This window comes from Chrysemys picta, chromosome 15 (genome assembly GCF_011386835.1).
Source record: "Chrysemys picta bellii isolate R12L10 chromosome 15, ASM1138683v2, whole genome shotgun sequence".
NCBI classification, from domain to species: domain Eukaryota; kingdom Metazoa; phylum Chordata; order Testudines; family Emydidae; genus Chrysemys; species Chrysemys picta.
The window spans coordinates 25825639-25850038 of record NC_088805.1 but is presented as its reverse complement, the minus strand read 5'-3'; the positions used below and the strand labels follow the sequence as shown (position 1 = coordinate 25850038).

General features: G+C 47.7%; 1 protein-coding gene across 3 annotated transcripts in view; it reads right to left on the bottom strand.

Moving 5' to 3' along the window:
* CCDC92 (coiled-coil domain containing 92) overlaps positions 1-24400 on the bottom strand; it is a 226700-nt gene that overhangs the window by 200106 nt on the left and 2194 nt on the right. For 2 of the 3 annotated variants that reach the window (XM_065568048.1, XM_065568049.1), the window contains exons 2-3: positions 23499-23673; positions 7510-7599 (exon numbers count right to left, since the gene is read on the bottom strand). The gene's annotated coding sequence lies outside the window, so the exon portion shown is untranslated. Of the gene's footprint in view, positions 1-7509; positions 7600-14869; positions 14967-23498; positions 23674-24400 lie in introns of those variants that run through there. The other variant, XM_042852524.2, reaches the window with a different exon arrangement.

Here is a 24400-nt window from a genome sequence, read left to right as displayed (position 1 = left end):
AGGCATTTGGGAGTTGATTGCACAGGGGAACATGTATGTATCCATCTTATAAAGAGCAAACAGGATGCATAAATTATTGTTGCCCTTGAGCAAAAGCAGAGCATGCGGGGACTGTTTACTCCCCAAACTGCTGGAACATTTACTCTGCTGTTGAATAACCCTATCAAAGCCCCACAGCACATTTTCATTCAGATTCATTTCAGGGCTCTGCATGGAGTTTTTAAAAGAATTCAGGGGAGAGACTGAAACGAGGCCAGGCCTTGGTCAGGCTTCGATTAAAAGCTGGCCCTTAACATGTGAATCAATATTCATTCTGTACATTACACACATGACTGCACTTAAGGCAACATGTTGATTTTTAAAAAGGGAACGCAAGCTCTCTCCTAAGAGAGATGCTGGCAGCTGAGGAACAGTCCCCTGTTCTCTATTTACCCACAGGTGCAGCACGGGCAGTGAAGGCATCTCCCATGCTGCTCCAGCACCTGTCCTGGCAGAACCTTCTCTTGAGTTTAAACCAGACAGAAGGGTTCTCTAGTGAAACTGTCTAATGAGGGTCAGTTGTGACGGAGGATGGTGCAAAAATATCCTCAATATAATTCCATTACCCGCCACCCCCCAGTTTGGAGACTGTTTTGGTTGCATGGTTAAGCACTCAAGAGTCAGGCCATTCTCATGCACATGGGTATGAAACATCTGCAGACCCCACCCTCATTCTGAACACTCCACTCACTCACACCAGCGCAGTGTTTGGCACCCAACAGAGCAGAGAGCTGCAGGACAATTTGGTTCTTAGAACCCCTCCAAAGGCCTCAATTCAGCAAAGCACATCACCACGTGCTTAAGGTCGTGGTTGAATTGGGCCCATCCCATTCTGTGTCTCCTGGTTCATTGCAATGGTAACTCAAGGATTCAACGCCGGTGCCTCTCCTTTTGAACCAACCCTTTTGTCAAATTCAACACAAGCTCAACAGAGACCGATTGTTCCAAACCTTTGTATGCAAGTATGTTCTTCTTTATGTCCACACTGGAAGTAATTGAGTAGGGCCCTTTCTCTAACGAATGATTATAACTGAATCAATAGAGAGTATAAACAAGCTGTGCCAATCTGCTATTATGGCTTGTGTTTGCTTAGACATTTTTTCATTCCAGCTGTCAGGAAGTTCGTCACTGCACCTTCGCCCCATTTCCATGAGGCCGGGAAACCTGAGCTGAGCAAATGTCTGCAGTTCTCCGCTAGCCACAGCAGCCAGCCCCGTCTGCAATCCGCAGCCACTTTCCTGCACATTCATTTGATAGCTGTGGCCTCAGTGTCAACTCTGACTTTCTCCACCAGGACCAGGTTTGGTGTACGTACCATGCTGCTCCAGCCCTGATTAAACCCATGCTCAGGGTTACACACCTGGCCTGGCAATGTTACAATGCAAAGTCCCCTGAAGTCAATGCGAGTCTTTCCATTGACTGCAATAGGATTTGGATCACGCTCCAAGTTCTATCTATTGAAGGTCTTCATACGTGCCCATGATAATGTCTGAGCACCTCACAATCTTTAAGAGTTATTCTCAAAACAAGGCTCTGGGGCAGGGCAGGGCTATTGTCCCCATTACAGAAACGGGAAACTGAGGCTCACAGGCCAAGCATTGCAGTGCCCAACTGATTTAGGAGCCAAAATCTCTTTTCCAAAAGGAAATTCCCATTGACAGTGGATGGGATTTTAGCTCCTAAGTACCGAAACAGGGAAATGAGATTTAGGCTCCTAAATCAGATAGGTACTACAATGCTGAGTACAGCACTGCATAAATACCTTTAAAAAGCCAGGCCAGAGACACTAAGGCCCAGATCCACCATGAAATCAATTGGAGTTAATAGCCTAAGTGACATGCCCAAGGTCACAGAGGAAGCTGTGGTAAAACAGGAAATAGAACCAAAGCCCCCCATGTGCTAGGTTACCACCCTAACCACGGGACCATCCTGCCTCAATAAGCCGCTTGTTGCTGTGACACCTCTGGGAACTTCAGGTGCAAAGTGAGCTGTTTCTTGCTACCTTTACAGAGCTAGGAGCTTCACAAAGCAAGTAAAAAGAAAGGCCCTTGCCCCAAACAAGTTGTAATCTACACTGGAGACAGGACAGAACAGGTGAAGGTAACAAATAAATTGGTGGGGGAACAATGGTTTTGGCAGCCACTTTCTGTGGGGGTCGGAGTTGGGTGTCAAGCAATAACTGGAGAGGAGGAGACCGGGGTATTCCAAGTAGGAGACGCCGAGTGTCTTTGGGGTGTGCACTACCCCCCACCTCCCCGGTCTCCCCATAGAAGAGGTGTGGTGGGAGGGGATCTTGAAAGTGGGTGAGTTGGCTAATGGCCCACAGCAATGCTAAGCAACAGAGAGGAAGCGAAGGATGTTGCAGCCAGCTGACACCGCAGGGGGAATTTGCCTTGGCAGAATGTAAGCAGAGTTTATCCAGGACACTGGGGCTAACACCCCTAGTTTTGGAAAGAGAGCCAAAGGATCTTAACCCATCACATGTAGTCAGGACTTTGTTTCTGCACCTCTCCTGAAAGGTGGCATCTCTGGCAGCCCAGTGCTAACGGATGGATATCATGTTGGGCGCAGCTTCATTATTGGATCCCAGGGACAAGCGCCCCCTACGGTGTCACCAACCCCAGCAGGAGGAAAACGGCTACGATTAAAGTAGCATGAACTTGACGAACGGCTTTGCAGAGTATTCTCCAGCCTGCAGCAAGAGCCCTGCCAACTCTGCCTGCTCGCAGTCCACAGGCGAGAGCTACAGAAGAACTCTGAAGTTTCCTCTCCAAAGCTTTCTGGCAGCTGCTGGCTCCAAGGGGGGAGAAGAAAGAAGAAATCTGAAAACACACTTTCCCCTGTCAGAGGAACGCACTGGAAATAGCTCCGTCTGCCAGTTCTAGCAGCTCAGCCAGCCAGCCAGTAGTACAACTCAGCCATCCAGGATCAACAAACGACACGTTCGGTATTCTCACCAGGGCCAGGATTATTATTGCCACAACTTAACACCCGCAAGCGCAGAAAATGGCTGGGCTGAGAAAGCCGCCCTGAGAAACGAGAGCGTGAGGGCGGTGAATGACGAAGGACAGACAAGAAAGCATGGTGGCTGCTGTACAACAGGCTGATCACACGATTGTTTTAGTGGAGGCAAACTCCATTTCACTACATGTGGAAAAAAATACATATTCAGTGCACAGAGGGGCATTACAAGGGGCTCGGGAAGGAAAGAGACCAACTTCCCCAACGTCTGACTTCTGCTCCTGGATCAGGCAGAATTAAGTGGCTGCCCCATCAGAAGCAAATACTGCTATTGAAATTCAACGTTTGACTGCGGAGGCAGGCGCTGAAACGCCCACAGTGACCTCTGCGGGGTGCAGGGGGAGGGGCAGCCTGACAGGTCATCGGGGGCTATGATGCTGGGCTCTCTGGTGTATTCATCGGCATCAGCAGGACCATAGACCAGTGGCTCTCAAGCTTTCCAGGCTACTGTACCCCTTTCAGGAGCCTGATTTGTCTTGCGTACTCCCACGTTTCACCTCACTTAAAAACTACTTGCTTACAAAACCAGAGATAAAAATACAAAAGTGTCACAGCACTGTTATTGAAAAAGTGCTGATTGTCTCCTTTTAACCATATAATTATAAAATAAATCGACTGGAATATAAATATCGTACTTACATTTCAGTGTATAGTATATAGAGCAGTATAAACAAGTCATTGTCTGTATGAAATTTTAGTTTGTTCTGACTTTGCTAGTGCATTTTATGTAGCCTGTCGCAAAACTAGGCAAATATCTAGATGAGTTGATGTACCCCCTGGAAGACCTCTGCGTACCCCCAGGGGTACGTGTACCCCTGGTTGAGAACCACTGCCATACAGTTCCTGTGAGAACCACCTACTCTCTGGCTTCCCAGGTTCTTACCTCTCCAGCCCACTCTGCCACCATCATCTTCCTCTCCCACTGCACCAAATGCTCCCCAAATCCCTCAGCTGGCTCCCTGTCCTTATCTACAGCCTTCTTCTCAAGTGCCTTCTTCTGACCTCCAAAGCCCTACAGGACTCTGTCCTGGCTACCTTTTTCCTCCCACCTACTCCTGCTCCCCCCAAATCCTCCCAACCCTCTTCACAAACTTCACTTGCTGCTATTCTTGCCTGCATGCCTTTATTTCACACAGCCTCTTGTGCCTGGAACAACCTCCCAAGCCACATGCCAAGTACCCTCCTTCTCCACACACACCTCGTAACAATTTCTCACCACTTTCCCATGTTGACGCTCCCAAAACTCTTGCCCTGCGACTGTCGTCCCTGCTCATGCAGCTGACCGAGCTGGATTCCAAGTGCTCTGGAGCGGGTGCCTTTCACTTCTTGGGTACCTCTAAAGTGCCAGCTGCCTTTGTGGCACTCTTCGTATCAGAGATTAAATTAGATTAAGTGATACCTGAGGGGCACATGAATACTATGTCCACACAAGGCTTCTCCGCCCCAAATCCCCCACCATGGCTCTCACCAATTCAACTCCAATGGCAAGGGCCCTCGGTCCCCGTTCAGGGTTAGCTGAACCTTTGATCCCTCCATGGTCTTTCTGAGTGCACCTCCCTAAGGAGTGAGGCCTCTTGCCGTCACCTGGCCAAGGATGGATTCCCACAATTCCCCCATTCCTGGACTGGGCCTGGCACTACAGCCCCTGCCTGCGTGATTGCTCAGCAGGCCCGACGGGGTTCGGATCCTGCAGATCTTCCCTTCAGGAAGTGATCTGAACAGCCTTTTCAAACCAAAGTGTTGTTTAATCTCAACTGTGGGAACACGGTGCAGCAAGAGTAAAGGGCCTGGACACCGGGCAAGGTCTATACACACCTCTGTCTTACCTATAGGCTTAGTCAGGCCTAGCCCACCCCCGACACCCTCAACCCTGGGGACTGGAGTTCAGTCCCCTTCCCAGCAGCCTTTGCCACTCTCTTTGCCGCACTTGGGGGTGGTGTTTTTATTCCCTCTCATGTCCGGTTTCCTGCCTGGATTTCCCCTTTCCCAGCACCAGGCTGGGCTGTTGAACTCAGCACGGTCAGAGGTAAAACTTCACAGTGAGTGAGTGACACCTGCCTTGGCCACGAAGTATCAGTGAATGGGGCCTATCACAAGTGACTCCCCCTTTAGCTCCAGCTGTAATCCTACAGCAAACAGCACCCGAACAGCCAGCCACCTGGGCAGCTCCCATGTCCTTCACACCAGGATCCTGTTGCCATTAGCGTTCATCCCACTGTGCTGTGCAGTAGGTCTAGATAAAGATAATGCCTTGCTCGTATACAGCATTTTCCATCTCAGAGCACTTCACAAAGGAGGTCAGAGTGACCCTCCCCAGTTTACAGATGAGGAACCTGAGAGGAGAAATGATTTGCCCCTGCAGGCCAATGGCAGAGAGAGGAATAGAACCCAGGTCTTCTGAGTCCCAGCGCTTGGCTTGCTGGGCCACCTTCCCTCCCACAAAGGTGAGCACATGGCAGGGTGGTGACAACGCAGCTGCTGGTATCTTGCCTATATTATCGCTCCTGCAGAATTGGTGGGAGCAAGGGGGATACATTGTTGGCAGCAAAGCCTAGCACAGGCAAGGCAATATGTGCCTATGAGCAATGTAGGTGCTCCGAATGCTACTCTCCTCCTTACACAGGGCCCAAATGAGGATCTGCGCCTAAGAGAGCAGCTTGCAGGAGCAAAGTTCCCCATCTGGGGTTTCAGGTTTCCCTGTGGTTTGTGGAGTTAGTATAGACTACACCAATCAGGAAATGAATGGGTACAATTACCTGGAATCAGTGTATCTGGATTAGCAAATGAAAGGGATTGGCAACGCACCCAGCGTAAGTGAGGTTTACCAGCAGATTTGGTTAATCTCCCTCTCTGACCACCGTGGTGGAAGGGAGGCCGTTCTCAGCATCGTTTAATCAGCAATCCTTATAAAAATGGGGCAAGGGCCAGGAGCGAGCATTTGAACGCAGCCTCTGAGGAGGTTCCAAGGAAGGAAAATCAGGTGAATGTCAGCCAGTGGTAATTAATCTGACCAGAGGAGCGAATTCACACTCTTTATCTCCTTGATGATCATCTTGCTATTCCAGAAGAAGAATGATTTCTCCCCCCTGTTCACTCTTAAAAGAGAAACCCCAGCTGGGTGTATTTTGACTCAGTGGAACTGATCTCTGAGGGCTCACATTTCAAAACACTCCGCTTTCTAACTGGACCAAAGTATAGTCAGAGGCATTGGATCACAGAGACTGGTATGCACTAACGTTCAGACTAAAACGTCACACAAGCCACAATTATAGTTTGTTTCTCCTCTGAATAAAGCGGAGTGTGACACAGATACCCATAAAATGGCAGCATCTGCAGGCAATGGCTTAGTTTTAATTATCTTTAATGATCCATTAGCCAACAAGATGTAAACAGTTACTGACGCTTTACAGCTGAGACATGGCAATACTTTTTCTGCCCCTGAAGGTGACTCAGGCCAGCTGAGCTAACAGGACAAAGTAACAGGTAAACCACACAGGGTTGAGTCACTGTAATTATAATGAAGAGTTCACTGTCAGCGCTGGCAAAGCAATCCATAAAAGGCTGCAGTGGGCACACTGACAGGAATGAATGGGGGGGATGGGGAAGATTATATCACATGGGGATTAAGGGTTTTCTTCTCACCTCTGCTCTCACAGGTATCGCCCATGGGAGTTACAGGTGCTAATCAGGGGCTGGAAGGGAGTCCTTGAGAGAGTCCAGAAAAGATCTTGCTTTGTTTGTAATTTTTAGAGATGGCTCAGTGGATTACCAGTGGCACCTCTATTGCAGTCTTTCCCCTCTGGGGCACTGGTTTGACTCCAGTCAGTTGTGACCAGCTGATGATTGTTTGATGGCCTACACAAAATTAGCGGGAGCTCTTATTCCAGTTCTTAGAGCACAGCTGTCGGCATCATGAACCTCCCAACCATGACTGGCAGCCTCAGTAGAGATACCAAGGTTGAACTGGTCCCTGGAGACTGGACTAGTCAATGCAGACGCATTGGTCATGGAAGTCACCGGCGGGGAAGGGGACTATACCTTTTTGGTGCATAAGACAGGGCTCCATCTCCAGCACCTTGCAAACAGAAAACCAACCTACGTCATAGAACTGGAAGGGACCCTGAAAGGTCATCGAGTCCAGCCCCCTACCTTCACTAGCAGGACCAAGTACTGATTTTCCCCAGATTCCTAAGTGGCCCCCTCAAGGATTGAACTCACAACCCTGGGTTTAGCAGGCCAGTGCGTGCGTGCGTGCGGGGAGGAGGGGGGAAATATAATTCATACAATAAAAAGAAGCCAGAAGAACCAGAACTAGTGCAGATTTAAAGGTGACGTGGAAAATAATTTGTAAACGTTGGGCTTGTACCTTTTCGGATGCTAGGTAGAGAAGGCTGGAAAGGTTTTATGGGGAAAATGGGGGGGGGGGCAGGCGTTTTGCTTGTTCTTTACCTTAGAAATAGCAGGAAGGTCATGGCTGGACTCCTGTGGCACTGGTGCAGGACCTCGTGGTGTCTCCGAGATGTGCATGGATGGCTCTCACTGATGAAAGGTGAAAATGGGGGGAACAAGTGTAAATGAAATTAGGGATGACCGGAACATTCTCCCACAGCTCAAACTGAGCCCAGACATCACCAAACCCACCCGGTACCTGCCTCTGATATTGTGCAACAAAACATGCTACACCCGTCCTGCAGTGTGGTTGACTCTTGCAGTCAGGAGCGCCGCCAGCTTTTTTGCTCCCCTAGGTGGCGGAAGGTCCTGCCCCCGAAATACCGCCGACGAACGGGGCGGCCGAAGATCCGGCCACCACGGTCGCCACCCCCCAAATGTTAGCGCCGTACCTGACAGCTTAGGTCGCCTAATGGGTTGCACCGGCCCTGCTTGCAGTGCAGCTAGGACCTAGGCATGTTTTAACTCCATCCCCTGAGTGTATTACAGCCCTTGCACTCCACCCCATCTACATTCTGTGCTAAACCATGCGTTAACTGCGGCAAAGGACTTCCCCCCCCTTTAACAGGTTCCTCCAACTAGGGGAGAGACCCTCTCCCCAGGCCTGGCCCCTGTACATCTCTGTGGAGGTATAGCGGGTAGTCAGAATGCCGCAAAGGGCAGGAAGAGAATTCCCCTAGAGCAGGCAGTGTTGGGCCGATGTAATCAGTTCTACATAGCCCCACCTTGCCAAGCCTGGACTGGGGGCAAGGTAGGGGGAGAAGCAGAGGGATACTTGTGTAACATATGGTGCTACAGAGATGCTGGACTGTTACATAGCTCATCTACAGGCCTCGGGAGGCTGCAGTAATTAGAGCAACCCCCAGACCATATAGTAGGGACATCTCCACTTCCCAGGGCAGAGAGTGAAGTTGTTACATGTTACAGCAGGGATTCCTCGCCGGGACTAGGCTTGTAACACAAATGTTTTCTAAACAGGGCAGCACAGCTCTTTGTAGTTCTTTGAGCGGGGAAACCAATTTAGGAATCCTCTCATGCAGCAACACATCCCATCTGTCCCCTCTGGGGTTGACACTTAATGGGGAAATTATTTGTAAGGATCTGTTAGCGGTTTGCTGCAGATTAATGCAGCTTGCATAATGCTACCTCCCTCCTTGTTGGGCTCAGGAATAACGCAGAGCATTCCAGTGACTGAGGCTGCAAAAGCACACTGTTACTTTATTGATAAATAGGTCACTCTCTCCAGCCGGCGCCTTTGTTTTGGGATATGGCTGATCATTCTAGTGACTGGAGAAAATCCCTCGATGACTTAGATTTGCAATTTATTTTTAGGTTTATAGAGTGTACTTTGGCAAACTTCTGACTTTATCCAAAGCCTACCGAAGGCAATGATTAGACTCCTAGTTACGTCAGTGGGCTTTGGATCCGGCCCTAAAGATATGCACTTAAACAAAAACTAGAATTGGTGGAGAATTTTCTGTTGGGATGATTTTCTGATGGAAAATGAAGTTTCTGCAAAATTGAAAATTTCCATGGGAAAAATCTTGGTTTTGGCCCTCCTCCCAAATTCAGTTTCCCATTGGGAAAATCTAAAAGCAATATTTCATTTTGCGTCAGTTTGACCCAAATTGGAATATTTCATTTTGTTGAACTGACCCAAAACTTTTTGTTTTGAATTAGTTCAATAAAACAAACTGCATTTCCCTAACAGCACATTGCCTTACGGGTTTTGTAGATTAGACCCCCATTCTCACCTATGGGCCAAGCTCCCCGGAGGATTATATCTCCCCTCATGCAATGTGGCTTACCTTCCAAGCAAGCTTGGTGTGGTGCATCATGGGAGAAGTAGTCCAGCCAGTGAAAATGGGGGCGTCAGGCTCCTGAACTATAGCTCCCATGAGGCAATGCGCCACAATGAAAACATGGAATTTAATGTTGAACTGACTGGAAACAAAGCACTTCAGGTGAGTTCAACAAATTGAAATGAAATATTGAGATTTGTGGGGATGTTAAGATGTTTCATTTTAATCAAAAAATGTCAAAATAAAACCAGTTGGCGTTTCCAACTTGAATTTTTTGAGAATCTCTGTTCCATGAACAATTTCGAAATTTCAACTTTTTGTCCCAGTTTGGGACAAAAACAAACACTGAAATGTGGGACGGAAAGTCCGAATAACGCTCAGATCTTATTAAAACTCAGATCACATGGACTTCTCCGAGCTCTGTGCTGTCCTAAGCCGTGCTCACCCCTTGAACACAGCCACTCCCCTGGAGTCAGAGGAGAGGGGGAAGGAAAGAGAAGCTGAAAGAAACTAAATCCTCACAAAAGGGACTTGCAGCTCTACTGCAATAAGAAGTAAAATATCCATGCTTGGGCTGCAGCTACTTGCCTTTCCCAGATTTAAAGGGCCAGCTACCAGGATAACATGCTGGGAAAGGCGCCTGTAAACAGGTCAAGCCAAGCTGGGGAGTTTAGTGAATGTCAGGCAGTCAGAAAGAAGGGAACATCAGCTGGGTACCCCACTTTTCTGAATGCCTGAGATCAGCATGACTCCAGAATGGGAGTTTATATATGCATGTGAGCTAGTTATGTAAATAAATGTCTATCAGGGATGGTTTAGACAGTATTTGGTCCTGCCATGCGGGCAGGGGACTGGACTCGATGACCTCTCGAGGTCCCCTCCAGTCCTAGAATCTATGAATCTATGTTTCTCTGGTTTGGCTATGACTCTATGTTGATATAATCTCAATTCAGGTCCCTTTTAGGCGTCAGTTAATTCTTTTACCTGAGTTTTATTTTTATCTCTGTATCTTTTATCTCTAAGACCAGACATCTGAATTCAGCTGACACTCATAGACGGAATCCAAATCAGTAACCTCAGCTGAGTCCTTAAGTCACTGTAGGTTTTCTGGGACCGATTCTGATCTCACTTGCACCTCTGACTTCACTGGAGTTACTCCTGATTCACAATGCCATGCATGAGATCAGAATTGGGCCCTGTGACAATGCTAGTGCACAGGATCCTTCCCGCTCAACCCAGATGGCAAGCTGGAGGAAAAGGAAGGAGTAGTTGAGCCAATCACCTTTTCCTTTCAAGGTCCTTCAGTCCAGGTCACGCTTGAGAGAATTGGCAGGGTGGTCTGAAGAGAGCTCATGCCGCAGCTGTCTGCACCAGACTGGCCTCTGGTTCACCAGAAGGCTTGATTTTCTATTACTACCAGTCCCGTATCCTTTCTAAATACAAAACCGTGTTCCTCTCCAGCCTCCCCACACTATCCAATAATAGCGAGTCTTGTCACACCAACGACTGCACACGTCATGGAACTGTCAGTGCCATTCCGCATTTCAGTCATGACTTTAAACTAAAGCACAGCTTTCTGCCCATGGCAATGCGGCTGTCCCCGACCCAAATCTCAGCCTTGGTCCCAAGTTCCCCAGAAAGTTCTGATCCAACCCAGGATCGAAACCCCTGGCTCTGAATCAAATATTTTTTGTTTTTTTTACAAAAGGCATATCTGCAAATTATTTTGAAGGCTTCCGTTTCCCTGCCAATGGTTTCGGGGCTCATTTGAATGCCCAGCAAAATCAATAGGAGTCTTATGTTTGCATTTGCAGAGGTCACTGGATTTATGGCTAACTTAGAATTAATAAATTAAAAGAAACGCTGGCTAACGAGCCTCATTCGGATGAAGAAAAAGCCCCAATCAAGAGCAAAGAATTATGAAGACTGGCACAGTAACTAACTTTGAACCAAACTTATTTTGAAACCCTCCTTGTAAATTCCCAGCTCAGTATACACCTTAAGGTCTTAGAGTGAAATTGTGAATGTAGGCTCTGGAATATATAGTACAATGTGGTATTTACAGCACCTTTTTTTTTTTAACCTGGGGACCAAATGTTTTTGGATTGTGGCAAGAGAGGGCTGTACATCTGGAAAGCGTCAGATTTAATGCCCAAAGCCATCAGCACAGGTCAGCTAAAAGTACATGTTTGCTTCCAGCAGCAGCTGTGCAAACTCCTGCTGCCTTGGTTCTGCGGGGCTTATGTAAAGATTCCTCAAAGACAGTGCCTCTTTGTGAGCCCGGAGCGCCACTGATCCTTCGCAATTCCAACCCCCCTTTCAAAAGAAACTGGCCTAAAATGGCACTCCCACCGCAAACACATGTAGTTCAGCATCTGTCTGAGGCACCATTGATTTCACCAGGAAAAGGAAAACATCAGAGTTTAGGGTCACATCCTCAGCTGTCAATCAGACATTGTCAGCTATTTTTACAACATCTCAGGTTGTTGTAGGGCTGCAGAAAACAAGTGACACACCTTTCCAAAGAGCCTAACGGGTCTTCCAGAATAATGCAGCTCATCGATGTCGTGGAGAAGCTTCGAGCCCCACGCTTTGATTTGGTCCCTGGCTTTTCTGAGGACATTTGAAATAAAATATCATCCGGTGTGGGGTTGGTTTTTTCTATTTTGCATCGATTTTTATTGCCCTGCCATTTCTGCATGAACATGCAGTTCCCATTTCACCTTCTTAGCTGCCACAGCAGCAGCTGACAATGAGCAACTGCCACAAGATGAAATGGGAATGTCCGTCTTTGATCAGTGTTTCTTAATCCTAATGGACTCCAGGGAATGGTAGAAATTAGGGGATCACTCACTCTGCTACAAGACCAGGGCCAAATGCCACAGCTTCTCCTCCTTGGGAGTTTGTCTCCCTCAGATACAACTAAACACTGAGTAAGAAACACAGGGTATGTCCTTAAGGGGCAAATGCAGCCCCCCTCTCCGTAGCCACACAGAGACCCCCAGCTCTGCAGCCAGTGTGGCGCAGCTGCACAAGGCAGGGGGCTGGAATTGGGACAGGATGCACTGGGGGTTCACACAGCTGATCGGCCATAGAGCCAAGCAGGAGGCGCGTGCAGGTGGGGTATCATCAGGCTAGGGCAGAACTAAAGCATCTGCCCAGCACAGATTCTTCAGTCTTCCCCTCAAGCTGGAGGAGTACAAGGGGAACAAAACCTTGGTAAAGCAGCGGTGGAGTCACTCTGCGGGCTAGTGGGGAAGATGCTTCTCCCTCTGTGCATCGCCCCAGCACCTAGGCCAGGCCCTTGGGCTCTGTATTGGGCTGAAGGCTTCCCCCAAATGGCTATGACAGCGTGTTTATCTTTCCGTACATGCAATGGATTAACTTGCAGGTCCTCCCCAGTGATAGGCAGGCCTAGTTCTGACCCTCTGCGGAGCAGCCATCAGCCCAAATCAGCCCCCAGGGATGCAAACACTCACAAGCTATGGGAAGCCTCAGGCTGGGATTGGAACTTGGCTGCGGGCCTGTCTCGACTCCCGTAGCTTCAGCATTTATCCCAGCCTCTCGAATCAGCAGGGAAATGTCCTCACAAGCTCTCTTCTGGTGTTGTCTGGTCCTTCTCACTTATGGTTGAGCCAGGAATAGCATTAGAATAGCCAGTCTGGTGCAAAAGACCAGAAGTCACACATAGAAATGTGTATTAAGTGAAATCAACTTTTCCTGAGCTCTCTTTCCTTCCTTCCCATCCCTCCCCCGCAAAAGTTCAGCTTGAGTGTGATGTAGCAGTGTGGGTCAGTTATTAGAGCTGCACTGGATCACTCATAATCTTAGAGTGGGAAACAATTGGGCCTGATTTACCCCTCACTTTAAACTAATATAAACCCATTGGCTTCAAGGGAGCTGAGATGCACCTGCTTTTCACTGAGATTGAATCAACCCCATTTATTTAGCCCATCAAGCAAGAATGTAACCGTGTACCTTCCATTAATGTTACCGACAGGAGACATGGCTGTATCCCTGCACGACATCAAACTAAACAGTTCTCTGTCCTGTGGCCCAATATTGCATTCTTTATGCACCCAAAACGCCCATTCATTTTGAATGCAATGGGAGTTTTGCATGTATAAAGAATGCAGCTTTAGGGTCTAATCCACTGCTTATTAAAGTCTTTCCACTGACTTTAATGGGCCTTGGGTCAGGCCTTGAATGTGTAGCATCGTACCAGGTATTCAAAGTGCACCTTTGTAAATTCATACCTCAGTCATTCCCAAAGTTGGATGTTTGTAGGGACCCAGGCCAGCGCCCCTTTTGTGTGCAATATCTGACTCCTTAGTAAGAAATGCTTGTCAGAGTTCCCAGCTTGGTAGCATCCGAATTATTCACATTGTAAATTCCCTTAGTGCAGTTCATTAAAATAATTGCAGTACTATTAACATCATACAGTAGAGCAACTTGGAAAGAAAATGAAAGTGAGCTAGACCCAGATGATCAATCATGCATTTTACTGACAATGAGTTGTTTTCACTGGGAATATATACCTAATAATTGCTCAGGTTCCTTGTTTTTCCACAGTCAGTTCCATTGTAAGGGCCATTAGTTCCTGTACAATGGTAATTTAAAGCTGAAAACCTACTGTGCTCTGCACCAAAAGGTAGATTAACATATCTGCTTTGACAAAGGTTTGCTGTAACCCTTATAGGAAACATGGATTAAGCTTCAATTTTGCGTGGCAAGTATTTGGGCTTCTGTTATTTTCTATTAGAGAACTATTAGGGACTTAGGGGTGGTGTGGGTGTTGGGGATTGGATGGCTCAGAGGACTGGGAATGAGATGAGGAGCTTTTCATCTCCAGGTCATCAACTCAAGCCCAGTCTATCAGATGTTGTTAGTGGTTTCAGTCCAGTTCCCAGTGGACAGATGCCCATGTTTCAAAACCCACAACAGTTAAAACTTGGTTGGCAGTCTCAGAAAAGCTTGAGTGGGTCTTAGTGAATAGATAACCCAGTCAAGAATCACCAGATGTGGGAAGAGGCACATTTGCTGGGCAAAGCTTGCCATGTCGCTGACTATGCTGGTCCAGTTCTGTAGGTGGAGGACTTCAGCCTCCAAGAGTATCATTCTGGCACTAGCCTCAAAGTCTCTCTCTTTCTCTGCTTATTGCAAGGACCTAAACAGCCAGGACTCCCAAAGCTGGATGAGACAGTTACTTGGATAGCCACAGCATCTGGGACCAGGCATATAATGACCATGTATGATTGAACTCTGCTATAAAAAAAAAAAAAAAAAAAAGGCAAACTGTGTGGAACTGGAAATTTGGCCTTGGTGTCTCATTCAGTGACCTGTAAGACGTAAGATACGAACGTCTCATATCTTAAAGCCAGGATGCAAAGCTCTAGGCTCTCTCTGGCCAAGGGAGGTGGTGAGGTCACCAAAGGACCACCTTTGATTTCAGAGTGGGAACCAAAGGCCATGTTTAGTTTGGAGAGAGCCTCTTGGAAGAAGATAGCTTTTCGACCACAGCTCACCCATAATATGCACAGATCCTTTTCTTGTCCTACCTGGTTCTAGCCCATAATGTGTCTGTGCCGCTTCTCCTCTTCCCACAGAGCCAGACCTGTCACAGGCATTTCAGGACGCACTGCTCCCCCTTCCCAGCTTTAGTCCAGTAGCTCACTGTCAGTGACCACAAAGCGCCTGGAAAGGAAATATATTTGCCACCATAGGTGCGTGAACTAGGGGTGCGTGCGATGCTGCAGCACTCTCAGGTTTTACGTGGGGTTCTGCTTCTGGCCTACCACACGGGGGTCTTGGTTGCCACCCTGGCTCTGCTCGAGGCCCCATACACGGGGTCCCAGCTGCCAGCCCCGAGCCCTGTGCTCTCCTCCTTGCCCCGCATGTGGAGTCCTGGCTGCCGCCTCATACCCGGGACTGAACTCCCAGCCCTGCACACGGGATCCCAGCTGCCGGCTATTTGATGGACATCATGAGATAAGCTGGCAGTCAAATGCCTGTGCCCAAGCCCAGATTCAGCCCCCTTAGCCCTGTCCAGGTCCCCCCCGCCCCTAGAGACAGCCCTGCTCCCGGTCCCAGCTCTGGGGTGGGGGTGGAGGCACAGACAGGGGTAAGGGGGCTGGCTTTCAGCACCCCCACTAGTAAAAGTGTTCCAGCACCACTGTTTGCCATTCACTGTGTGACATCACAGGAGGAAAGAGCGTGTCATTAATAAAAGACAAATGCAATGTCACCTCTATATGCTGGTTAGCATATAAACTATTCTAGACTCTATGACAGCAATTAACTGCCTTGAAGACACTTGGTGGTGTTTTAAATGTTTCCCTCCATTCACCTGGCATCTTCCATTTAAAAAGGAACATAAAACCCAAATCTGAAATGGATTTAATTTTCTTTCCTAGAATTGTTCTTCCCATAATCACATTTTTCTTGCCTTTTAAAAATTGCAGTTTGGGAGAAAATCTTCATCTGGGAAACTAGTTACTTTCCAAAAGGGATCAAGGTAGTTTTTGGCCTGTTCCTGATATCGCTTGTTTTTCTTTGAGCAGTCCTAGAACAGAAGCTTCCTTCCCACTGAGATATTTTTCCCTTGCTTGTCACAAAACTAAGTAGGCTAGAAAAACAGAAGTGGGAAACACAGTCTATGGCTATGAATCAGGCAGTCCAAGCAGTACTGCATGAAGCCATCCAGGGGCACGTTCGCTCTGACTCGAGACATATCAGAGGGAAAGCAGTCATTAGTTCAGACATTTTAGCAAGCTCCGTGTTACCCTCATGATCTCCTGGCTTCTCCTTTAGGATTTTACTACTTTGCACTATTTAATCCTAAAGGTTTAGGGCACAGGTTTCCCCTTTTACAATATTCCCGCATAGTAAGTCCATGTTTTATTTGTGAATGAAAAGAGAACATCAACTGGAAAAGCTGTAGAAACATGAACCATGCTATTTAAAAAGATGACTCTTTTGAGATGCCACACCCAGGGTTAGATAACTTACTTGATCGTTACTTTATTAATTTTTAATTATAAACGAGCCAAATAAGTCCAGTTATCCAACCTGCATTTTAACACCGGCATGCCTTTCATGCTCTTGCTGGAGGGTTTGGTAATGAAAAGGAACGCATGACTTGGGAGGAGGTTGGCACTAAATCCATTTCAGATCTAAATTCAACTCTGATTCTGTACACAGCTAGTTTTTGGCCTTCTCAAAAGTGCTGGAAGCCTGGAGCTCCCACTGACTTCAACGGAGCACCTCTGGAAATCAGGCTGATAAACTTTAAGCAGAAACCCTTTCACAATCCACCAGCTACCCCATTATATCCAGGAAAGTGATCTACCTCTTTATAGCTAATGCCATTGTTAGCCGTACCTTATCTACAATAGGAAGGGAGCGATTGCTCAGCTATTATCTTCTTTGAGTCGGACCTTGCTTTGCGTATCATAGACACAATACATTAATCAGTTTAATAGATGAATAGTGCTTCAGGGTCCATCACGGACCAGCGAACAAAGTCAAAGGAGCAGCAGCAAGGGAAAGAAACACTACGGATGGCCATTCCAAGAAGCCCGGACATAAAACAGCAGGAGATTAGAGTGCTCAGAGAGATTAATAATGGGATACAGAGACTCTGACCTCTAGCTTCCCAGTTTGAATCCAGCCTCAGTTGGTCATGAGTGACCAAAAGTCCTTGTTTACTGGCTATTTGATGGACTACATGAGATAAGTTGGCAGTCAAATGCCTGTGTCACAAAACCATGAAACTGCCTGGCTGCCTCGTCAGAGAGGCCAAGAACTGAATGGAGACGGAACTAACCCATCTTCCTGAGCCCACTGAAATCCAGTCTTTGCATTGATTCTGAAGGGTTGTGGATCAGGCCCATGGCCCCGCAAAGGCAGAGGCACAAGGGATGGCATGCAGGCAGCTAGCACCGCCAATGCTGTACCTGTTGTGGTTAGGTAGAGGACTTCACCCTGCAAGTATGTCAGTGCAGCACGTTCCCCAGGCTTGGCACTGAATTCACAGTAAGCCGGCAGAATCTATCAAAGGTACTTATATGCCCTCCCATCACCATTGTATCTGAGCATCTCACACTCTTTTAATGTAGTTATCCTCACAGCACCCCTGAAGGGTAGGGCAGTGGCATTAGCCCCATTGCACAGATGGGAAACTGAGGCACACAGAGACTAAGTGACTTGCCCAAGGTCACACAGAAGGTCTGTGACAGAGCAGGGACTTGAACCTAGACCTTCCAAGTCCTAGGTTAGTACTCTAACTAGTAGGCCATCCTTCCTCTTGAATGAACAGGCCCCTTCAACATGGGCTGTCTGTACATCAGGCAGCACTTTAGTTCTGTGTCTTTTGAAATGGTTTAATGGTTCAAGCCCGGCTGTGGCACTTTGATCTCCTGGTTTGGCGTGAGAGTGAAAGCGTTCAGGTTGCGTTGTGCTCCCATCTAACGGGCAGGAGAGCAGTGCAGAAATCTAAAACACATGAGTGTATTCACAGGCAAACAAAAAGGGGGTGGTTTTTCCAAGAATTTTTTTTCCGTGTAAAAGAATTCATGCTCTCCCTTTCGATTGTCATTGTTAGAAAGATGGCCTCGTGAGCTTGAAATTTAACACCTTATCGGCACTTGGTAACTCCTGATTTATGGATGGGTTTGCTGTTGATTTCCTCCAAGCTAACAGCACAGCAATTCTGTGGAGAATTTCCACAGAAGTGGAGGAAATTTCCCTGGCTAACCGGCACGAGCCTTTGCTGGTACTGAGACTTTGGAAGGTGTACTTTGACTTCAGCATGTAATCGTATATGGGTCTTCAGCAAACACTGTCTGCAGTCAATTGGCAATCGCGTATTCTCCACCGAGGGCCTGATCCAAAGTCTAATTAAGTGAATGGAAGTCTTTCCATTGACGTCAATGGGCTTTGGATCAGGCATGTACTCTGGAATGTAGCTTTCCCTTATTTTAGGTCTTGGCTGCAGCATGAACTGTATAGATTGCTGCAATCAAAACTCAGAACAAGGCACTCTGCCCAGCTAACTTTAAGGAAGTTATTTAAAGATAATCCTCTCTTGCCAAAGTAACAACATTTCACGTCTTGTCTTTGACCGTACATGATGGCAGCATCTTCACTGTATTTACATTAATTCCAGAGCAATAGAAGAGCGTTTGTTTCCTTTTGACTTGACTTCCTATGATGGGGTGCTAGGCAGACCATTCGGGATCCTAAAGGGAACCTCGTGATTTTGGTCTTTCCCCCCTGCACCCATTTGCCTCAAGTGAGATGACATTTACCTGATGAAGGGGGAAACTTGGACCCAGAGGAATCATCACAGGTGCTCAAAGGGAAGAAGTCCATATGTACGGTGAGTAGGACGGTAATAGGGCGGCTGTGGATGTGTTGGAGAGATCCTTTCTCTGCTCACTGACAGGGCTCCTTGAGGCCCAAGTGTCTATTTTGTTTTAGTTCTTTTTGGCTTTCGGACTCGGCTAGACCAACCAGCCAAGAGCTGAAGACCTTGCCTTGCTGGAGTTTCTGTTATAGGGGCTGCCTGAAAAGAAAGCAATGGGCCTGTTTATGAAAGAAGGGGCTTTTATTTCCTGTTGAAGTGTGTCTGCTAGTTTGGGAGAAAGGCTCTTGAACTGAGCTCTGCCCTCCTGTTCTGCACAGGAGCGCTCTATCTCTGTGCATTTTCCAGGTAAAACACTACATGTGCCTGAGCCTCCTTGTCCTGCATCTTGTGCCGTCACTCCTCCAGTGTCGAGCAAGTGTAAACAAGCCACCATCCTGATTCCGTGGCGTTTCACACTCACTTTGCCCTGGTGCGCACAACTCCACAAGGTGCACCACCAGGAAGAATCAGCCCCAACACACTGAATGCCTAGTCCTGTCCAATCCTGTTTGCACACAGAGCTACCCCATCTTGGCTCCAGCCATGCTGATGTTTCAGACCTACAGCACCTTGGAATATTATTCACAGGAGCACATCAAACGACGCCCGAGACACATGCTCCACCTTTTCAAAGGGAACCAAAGAGCGCTACATCCAAGAGTGGCTTAAGTCGATTTTATTGGGACTGGTTATGTTGTGGGTGTTCCCAAAGGATCAAGTTTAATGGTGAGCCGTAATGGGAATTCCTAACATTCCTAACGTTTTGCCACCCAGCCTGCTTCAGGAAAAGTCCTGATGTCGGCGGTTGTATCGTTTCTTTTTCTTTCCTAACCGTATTTGTCTTTCAAGGCTGGCAGCAAGAATAGGAAATTTAGCACGTGATATTGACATTCTGCCATGTAAGCACACTAAAATTCAGCTGGGAGAATAGCTAGAGAAATAAAAGCGAGTGCGTTTAAGGTCTGGGTTTTCAGCAAGGTGAGGCATGCCACCGTGCACACACAATTCTGTGCAGATAATCACGGCAAATCGGGTTTTGTTCATATACTTGTTCATACCCTGGACCAGATTCTTGGCAGCATCCAGCTCTCTCCTGAGTGGCACAAAGGGAGAGAAGTGTGCAAGCACCCAATTTATGGATGCAAAGATGGTAATTTTGCATGCACAAATTCCACATGCAAGTGCACACATGAGCCTTTCTACACATGCAATTGCACACCTGACCTGTCACAAACTAGGGGGCTAGTTGGGGCTGCAATATGCCAAGCTGCCTATGGCATTTGAGTGCCCATTTCCCATTGACTTTGGCAATAACTGAATGTTCAACTCCTTTAGGGTAGTGTTGGAAAATCTCAGCCTTACTGTCTCATCTAAGAGACAGACACACAGTAAACTGCATGGGCCTAGATATGCCTCCCTTGTGTGACTCAGCCCGCTTAGTTTCTTTCCTCACTGGATTTTATAAACCCTCTCGGAGCAATGTAGAGAGTCAAGTTTAAAAGAAAACAAAGTTAAGAGAGGGGAGTCAGGGGAAGATATTTTTGTTTAAGGCACACAACCCCCCCCCCCCCGACCTAAACAAAAAATCAACCAGTGTTTTATAGAAATATAATCACGTGGGTAGCACAGATGACAAATGGACTCCTCTGATCTCATGCAGATCCTCAGAGCTTCACTCCAAGAAGCGGGTCCAGATTCTGATTTTGATGTAAATACAGAGTAACGCTAATGATGCCAATGGACCAATCTCTGCACTCAGACACACTACTAATGACATTGACTTCAATGGACTTCCTCTGGCTTTATGCAAGTGTCCCTGCGAGCTGAACTTGGCCGAACAAATAGCTTGTTAGGCTCAGAGTCTGGCCACAATCTGTATAAGAGAATCCCCCCAAATGCAGGAATTCCCTCCTTCTGACAGAGAAGGGGGGGGTGCATACAAAAGCATGAAATAAACAATCAGAAAGGTGGCTTAGTTCCCAGCTGCAATTAACCACGTGCCTAGGTACTTGCCGTTAACATTACTGGAGTCTACTAGAGGCTAGATTCCAGCGCCAAAGAGTTACACCACCAAACCAAAGGCCTGTGGTTGTTGTTGCCTCTCTGTGGCATTCACCGGCTGCTGTTTATGCCGGAGCTGGCTGCTTGACTCAGGTGCTTCCCTTTACTAATTAAACACAGGCGGCCTGCAATCCCTCTTCCTGCCCAACAGCTTGGTCAGACTTGGAAAATCATCCTCACGCTTTAGACTGATGTGGCGCCACTTAGCCTAAAGGAGTCCAATACAAACTATAGGATTGTTTTATGTTGGGAGCAACCAAAGGCCTCCATCGGGATTGGAACACTTGTGCTGGGACACGGAAGAGAATACAGCCCCTGCCCTAAAGACTTTACATCTAAATAAGCAAGACAGATTAAAGGTGTAGGAAAGGGACATAACATAGAGAATGAGCAAGGTGATGGTTGGCACCGGAGGGTTTTTTTATTGCTATTATGGGGGGCAGGGTGGCTGGGCGGTCTGGGGAAGAATGAATAGAAGCATGGGAGTATGGAAACAAAGGAAGGCAGTGAAGGGGAAGAGAGGGAGAGGTGTATGGTGGGCAGTGGAGGGACCATGAGGGGGAGATGTGTGGGAGGAGAAAGCTGAACCTATTTCTCATCTCCCACCAGTGTAAAGGAGGAGCCACTCCACTGACCAGGTGTGAAACTGGTGTAAGGCAGAGGAGAATCAGCACCTTTATACTTACAGTCCTGCTGAGGGCAGCCACCAGCTGGAAAGAGAACAGCCAGGACAGAGCAAAAGAGCCAACAGAAAGGGAGAAAGTTTGGCCAAGGACATGGGGCAAAGATCTGTCACTTACACACAATGGTCCTCGAGATCTTTAATGTCCATGCAGAAAAGAATGGACCTGGGTTTGTAAGGTCTTGTCTGAAAATCCCACGCACAACTGCATGGAACTTGGTAGACAGACCCTCTGCTGATGCGACACGTGTGGCTCCCCTGACTTCACTGGAGCTATGAGCGCTTATACCAGATGTGGATCTCACCCATATGAATTTATATGAACCAAGTAGCGTTTCAGTTCTGCTGTAATCTGCATGCAGGAGTGCCACCAGCTTTTCCGCCGCTCTAGACGGCGGAAGGTCCTGCCCCGAAATGCCGCCCCCCCACAGAGGCGGCGGAAGATCCCACCGCCGAAATACCGCCGCGGTCGCCGCCCCCCAAATCGCAGTGCCCTAGGCAACCGCCTAGGTCGCCTAATGAGTGCACCGGCCCTATCTGCATGCACTTGAAAGGCCCTTCCAGCATCAGACTCATCTGATTGCTGTAGTAAGAGTCTGATCCAGAGCGATACTGAGTACCAGTAGCTCCCAATGATGTGCGGGTGCTCAGCACTTCTCAGGATCAGGCCCTGTGTTGTTTTTCTCAGTGAAACAAGCTGATGAAGAAAAACAACAGGGGGTTGCAAGAACTGTATATTTTACAAAGACTAACTTAATAACCGCTGCTAAAAACACATCGCCAACTGAGATGGAAATAACAGCTGTGGCCCATTTGACAAATGCGGCTTTTCTTGGAGGTTTGCTGATTTGGTGCTTTTTTGTTATTTTGTACTCCCATTCCCTGCTAACTAAGGTCGCTCTTTCAGAAGCACTGGTGGTGGGGCAGGCTGCTGTGGACCGCATGTCTCTTCAGGACACTGCTGCCCATTGTGCCAGCTGCATGCACCTGTTCGGCTGCATGCAGCCATTTTGGAAAACTTCCCTCCATTCTCTTCCTTCCTCTTGGTTCAACCACACCAGTCAGGGCCCAATGCCCCTGCTCCTTCCTGCCTTCCAAGTCATAACTTGGAAACGTATCACTCCCGGCGTTACAACTCTCTCAGTTAGCAAGCCTGGAACGAGGGAGCATTTTCTCGGGCGCCCTACTTCTGACATCACCATGCTGAAAAGATGTTCCTAAAACTGGAGCTATGACAATTTCCACTATCTATGTAACAGCCCCTAGCTGTTCTTCATATTTTGGTAGGAGTCCTCCAGACAGCTGCCTCCACTACATGATCCTGTGTCATCCTCAGTGCACAGGCCATCCAGTTTCCTGAATGAGGTAGGGGCTCTGGAAAAAAATAGCATGTGATCATGTAATGAAAGACTGTCTCGTAATGCATATGCATGGTTCTTTCGCATAGAGATAGCAAAGATAACTGTTAGAGCCTAAAGTCCATTCTCAGTCCTTCCTCGGGCAACTCTCTCATTTAAGGCAGCGCGAACGCTACCTGAGTGTCACCCAATGTTGTTTCACTTCCTGTCAGGCTCAGCTGATGCCTCATGGGAGAAACCTACAGGCGGCCAAGTGGCCGAAGAGAACATCCAGGCTAACCTAGTGAATCTCCCAGATGAGGCAGCCAGTGCAACAGACACAAGCGCAAAACAGGAGCCGGGACCTTGTTAAGTGGCTTATTGTCACCAAGCACAGATAAAAGTTTCTGGATAATGCTGTCAACCAGCATCGCTCCACACTGGTCCCAGCCTCTTTTGCTGTGTACCTTTGTGCCATGTTTTGAGACTGAGACGAACATGGCTTCTTTAACCAGGTCCCACTCAGTTGAGACACGGGACACAGCTTCAGGGTGACTGCTCCATTGAAACATAGACAATCCATAACAGGAGAAAATGTCTCCCTCACCCCTTCTCCATAGCCCAAATTCTTTGTCTCACTCCCTTTGCCTCTCACACAGCCTTGCACAGAACCATGCTTGCTCTTGCCGGTACAGACTCACCAGTTCAGGAGGGCGGGTTGATGACAGGCTGCATTGGGCTAACCGGTTGAATGTTCAAGGGTCACACCGTTAGCGTGCTGGGGGATCCTCTAACTCCATAGGTGGTAAGCCAAGGCCTAATTTATGGCCATTGTGACCTTCAGCCCCCCTTTGACATTTGCAGATCAGTTGCATTCTGTGAGAGACATTAAAGCTCTTACAGTAATAGGCTTTAAATCACTCTGCACTACCAGATGATTGGCTGGGTTTGATGAATGGGTCAGAGGTAATAATTCACTGAGGTTATTGTGTGGGCTGCTTGCTGGCTATTTGACATTTATAAATCAACTACATTTTTCTGCACTGCTCAGTGCATACAAATCACTATAGTTAATCTGAGAGAGGCACTTCATTTCAGCCAAGAGTGGCTTTGGGCATCCTTGGCCTTTGCTTTGACCTGAACTTGAATAAACCTAATCAAATCTAGTTTTACTGACAGCCAAGTTCCTCTACCACCACCCGAACGGACTGAAGGGGGCTGTGTGCAGGAACATGGCTCGTTTGAGGTCAGACTCTGCCTTCCTTTACTCACACTGAGTAGCTTACTGCACTAAAGTCACACCAACAACTCAAGGAGGCTGAAGTCAGTGGGCTGCCTCTGAACTCAGTGACACCAGAGTAAATCAGGAGCTGCTCAGTAAAGTTGATGGAATTACATGAGTATAAAACTGGGATACGGCGTAAGGGCCAGATTTGTAAAGGTACTTAGATGCCAAAACCCCATTGATTTAAATGGGAGTTAGGCACCTAGGTGCGTTTGAATAGCCCAGTAGGCACTACCTGACATATCAGGTGCCCAAATAGCTTTAAAAATCTGGCCCTAAAGCATTACTCAATGTGGGTAAGGGTGGCAGAGCCGGCCC